Source organism: Miscanthus floridulus, chromosome 14 (genome assembly GCF_019320115.1).
Source record: "Miscanthus floridulus cultivar M001 chromosome 14, ASM1932011v1, whole genome shotgun sequence".
NCBI classification, from domain to species: Eukaryota; Viridiplantae; Streptophyta; class Magnoliopsida; order Poales; family Poaceae; genus Miscanthus; species Miscanthus floridulus.
The window spans coordinates 84,957,609-84,961,963 of NC_089593.1; the positions used below are offsets into that span (position 1 = coordinate 84,957,609).

General features: G+C 38.5%; 1 long non-coding RNA gene across 2 annotated transcripts; it reads left to right on the forward strand.

Moving 5' to 3' along the window:
- Nucleotides 1-237: 237 nt before the first annotated feature.
- On the forward strand, nt 238-4,109 carry LOC136506025 (uncharacterized). 2 transcript variants are annotated; one of them, XR_010771389.1, is made up of 5 exons: nt 238-581; nt 727-836; nt 2,061-2,202; nt 3,007-3,097; nt 3,910-4,109. It is a non-coding gene; the product is annotated as an uncharacterized lncRNA (long non-coding RNA). The 2 variants fall into 2 exon arrangements; XR_010771388.1 differs by having other exon boundaries at nt 238-836.
- The last annotated feature ends 246 nt before the right edge of the window (nt 4,110-4,355 follow it).

Here is a 4,355-nt window from a genome sequence, read left to right on the forward strand (position 1 = left end):
TGGTGTTATGTGACGTTTTTTTATAACGATACCCGATTTCATCATAGATAAAGGGGTTCGAGGATCGTCATCGATGATCTACGATGAAACTGAAATTTTTATCATAGAAAATGATTTTTATGATGGTTTTGGATTCGTTATTAAGATTTTCATCATAGAAGTGGATATTTTAGTAGTGTTGGCCACAAAGCAAGGTGGCCTACCACCAAGCCAAAAGGAGAGGGCGCCGGCCAAGGACGCTAGGCCGCCGGCCGCCAGCACGGTAGTACATGCCATCCGCCGGCCACCAGCCTAGGCCGAAAAAAGGTTAAAAAAAACTCCGTCGATTGCTCACTTCTCCCGGACGCCGCATATTCTCCTCCCACACACGCGCCGCGCCGCTCCATCGCTCGCCCATGCCGCCGCCGCTGCCGCTTTTCCTCTAGACGCGCACCGCATCTGCATTGCTCTGGTCTTCCCTCCTCACCCATGTCAGCTGCTCATTCCTCGGGGTCCTTTGGATCCGGTCGTCCTAGGGTTCCCGGCGGCGCCGCCAGCGCTGGCTTGCCTCCCTCCCTCTCAATCTACTCCTCACGAAGAAGGTCCGCTCCTCGGGGCCCTTTGGATCCGGTTGTCCTAGGTTCCTGACTCAATCTGATTATCGTTGATGTTTACTGTTTTTCTTGTCCATTCTAAGAACGGTGTTTGACTATCCGTGTTTTGATGACGTGGTTCTGTTGATCTCAGTACGCAGGGTAAAGTTTTTGAATATGTGCATTCCTGGATCAGTAACTGATGCTTTGGACCCAGATAATCATCATGTTATTCACAATGTTTGTCCCTGCTGAAACCAAGAGGTCCATTCAAGCTCTTCTGTTATCTGCCACTTTTAAATACTTGTCACTGGGCTTTGTTTCCCCTATGTTAGCTGTGAGAACATCGTATATGGGTGGCAGTTTCATTTCGAGATGCCCCAGCTGGAACACTACAGGAAACTGGAATTACCTTGAGTGCTAGGAATTTCCTTGAGGGCTAAAATCAAACCGCCAAGGAATATATAGTTTCCTTGGTGGTGCTACTGAACTCTCAAGGAAACATATATTCCTTGGAGGTTGAAGTAAACCGCCAAGGAATATGGGTGTTTCCTTGGTGGTTTCCAATCACCTCCAAGGAAATAATTCCTTGAGTGTAATTGTAAACAGTCAAGGAAACTACTATTTCTTTGAGTGTTGTTCTTAACCGCCAAGAAAAATACCTATTTCCTTGGGTATTATTCTAAACCGTCAAGTAAATTATCATTTTCTTGGGGGTTATTGAATTTTCTTGGAGGTTGGCGACCAAGGAAATGCTTATAAGTATTTTGGTGACTCTGACATAAAAATCAATAATATATTTATGGTGTCCAAAAATCCTAAAATTTGGCATGAGATCATATTGTACTATCTTGGCATAAAATTTTAAATCATATTAACAAAGTTAGACTATACATTATTCACAAATGGAGATATCTCTCACATAGTTATAATTATTTGAGAGATATATCCACTTGTGAACAATGTATAGTACCACTTTGTTTAAATCATTCAATTTTTTTATGTAAAGATTATACACCAAAGCCATGTTGTCATGCAAGTTTATAGAATTTTCTAACAAAGTTTAGATATTAGACAAAAACAATTAACTACATATAATTGACAATCTCACAATATTCAACCTATGTTTGTGTTACTCAGTTTATTTTCAGTTTTGGGTCATTTAGTGTCAGCATATGTTCTGTTATTGGTGCTTCACCTTCTATACTGGCTCCTATGTTTGTGTTACTCAGTTTATTTGGTAATGCTGCTGGAGCTATATTTGGTTCATGTGGCTTTTGGGATACAGATTATTATAAGCTCATCCATAATACAGATTACCATAATCCAATTGGGATCCAAACAGGCTATTACTTTAAAGTCTGTCATGTACAATTTTTCTTTATTTGTTGTATATACAAAACAATGATCAGAATACTGCTTTTTATGTGTTACAAAACTTTTGGAGTTTAATTTTCATTCCTAACTTCACTCTTTGATGTTATCAAGATCTCCTTAAGGGCATATTCTTTGAGGTAAAGATGTTTGAAACAGCTCTTGCTGTACTTAAAAAGGAAAAGATCATTGTTGATTCAGATGACCCAGCAGCAGTTTCTTGTTATGCCCAAGTCATGAAGACTGTAAGGGAAAAGTAAGACACTGTGTTTTTCATGCTACAATCTGCAACTAGTTTTTCATGCTACTACCCAGTACCTTGTTAGTAACATGTTTCCTATTGCCTTGTTAGTAACATGTTTCCTATTAGAGATCTTTTACAGTGGTTGGGGGTAGTTCTTGGTTCCTAAGCACGTTATTAGCTCTAATTAACTTTTTGCGTCGAAGGATAGTATGGTAATTGCGCCTCCCCTCCCCCCGGCATCCCTCGCATGTTCTAGTGTAAGCTCCATGTTTCAGTCACATGGTTTCACTCATTTCATTTTCCGCATGTGACAGGAATTGTAGTCTTTCAGTTCTTCTCCTTGTGATAATATTTTTTCTTCACATCTCTATTGTAGCATGAATATTTTTTTCTCTGAATTCCGGATATGCATTCTGATATGAGCACCTTGATGACAGAGGAATTTAGCTACACTCCTGTATTGGCACCTAGTAACAGACTACTGTCTTGTTTTACTGAATTTGATGAAGGTTCATGAAACCTTGTAGCCCAGCCCCATTCATCAACCTGCTTAGCCTTCCTCTTTACTTTCTCTGAGCCCAGTCCACTGTTTTAGCCATGTTGATGAGTAATTTTGGCTGGGTTTTGATCTGTTCCTGGTACTCCATTTGCTAATACTAGTAACTCTTAAAATCTCGCTCATGTGCTAATAGTAGTCCACAGCCTCGTCAATTATAATTCGTCAATTATAATTCTGTACTAATTGAATATATTGTTTAACTATTGTTTTTTTCTGAAGCTTATTTGATTGATCACGACACACTGATTGTATTGCAGATATCAGCTCGCTGGATTGCAGATATGTATCAAGCTATCTACCTAGAAGTGTATGAACACATGCTCCTTCATCCTGGATTACTGCAGAATGGTCAGTAAAGATTTTTCTTATATCGCCATTAGTTTAACCGCATCTCTGCTCTGTGCCCCTCATACAAGCAAGAATACTATATTTCTGTACTTATGGTCTCATGGCTCTCTTAATAAAATTGTATGCTGTGTGTGTTCAAATGCCAATGTGTATACCTTGCAAAAAAATGCCAATGTGTATTGTCCCGGTCTAATCTAAAGTACAAGTGATTGCAAGAAATATGTTATAATGAAATACTCCTAACACTCAGTTGTGTCCAAAGATGCAAACTTTCTCAACTCACCACAGCTTGTTTCTTCTGTCATGTTAAATGACTGTTGTTGCCTGTTATTATTTACTGAATTCTTGTAGTACTAATTAATCATTACATGTTAAGTAAAGCAGAGATGACATTACTCCCTCCATCCAGGAAAGAATGCAATTCTCGCTTTTCTGAGGAGTCAAACCGTTTAAAATTTGACTAAATTTATATTAAAACCTACTATCATTCATGATATAAAATAAGTATAGTTAGATTAGTTATTGAATATATTTTCATAATAAATTTTGTTTGGAGACAAATGCTAATATCATTTACTATAAACTCGGTCAAACTTGAGTCACTTTGACTGACACGGATCCCATAATTGCATTCTTTCCTGGATGGAGGGAGTACTTTGCTAGTATGCCGTTGTAATGCAATTCCTCTGCATTAACATAATAAAATGTAACCAGCAAAAAAACTGGAAGTAGTGACTAGAGACTCACTGAAAGTTCTCATTCAAGATCCATAGATCTTAGTAATTGATTCTTTGTTCTATTTTCTTATGTAGGTATGCAACCAGCAAAACTACAACTTAGACCAAAAGATTGTGTGGTGGAGGGCTTGATAAGGAGTTAGTAATACCCCTACCACCTTGACTATTAATGACTCATGTGTTATGATGTATGGACTTCATGTAAGGATGAATCGTAAATGCACTTGTAATATCCGCATGGATATTTTACGTCAATATAATGATTGTGGGCCAGAATAAATGTCTCTATGCATGTTATCATGTGTCAATTGAATATAGTGACTAGAATATATTGATTACTGTAATTATTTTTTTATTGCCGGTGTAGATTTCCTTGGGGGCCGGCCCTCAAGGAAATCAGAGCTAACTTGGCGGTTAATTTCCTTGGAGGTTGTAGCACCCGGTTTTAAGAACAAAACCAGATACACACCATATGTGAGCCCAGGAAGTCAAATCTCACATATAGCTACAAATAAGGGTAA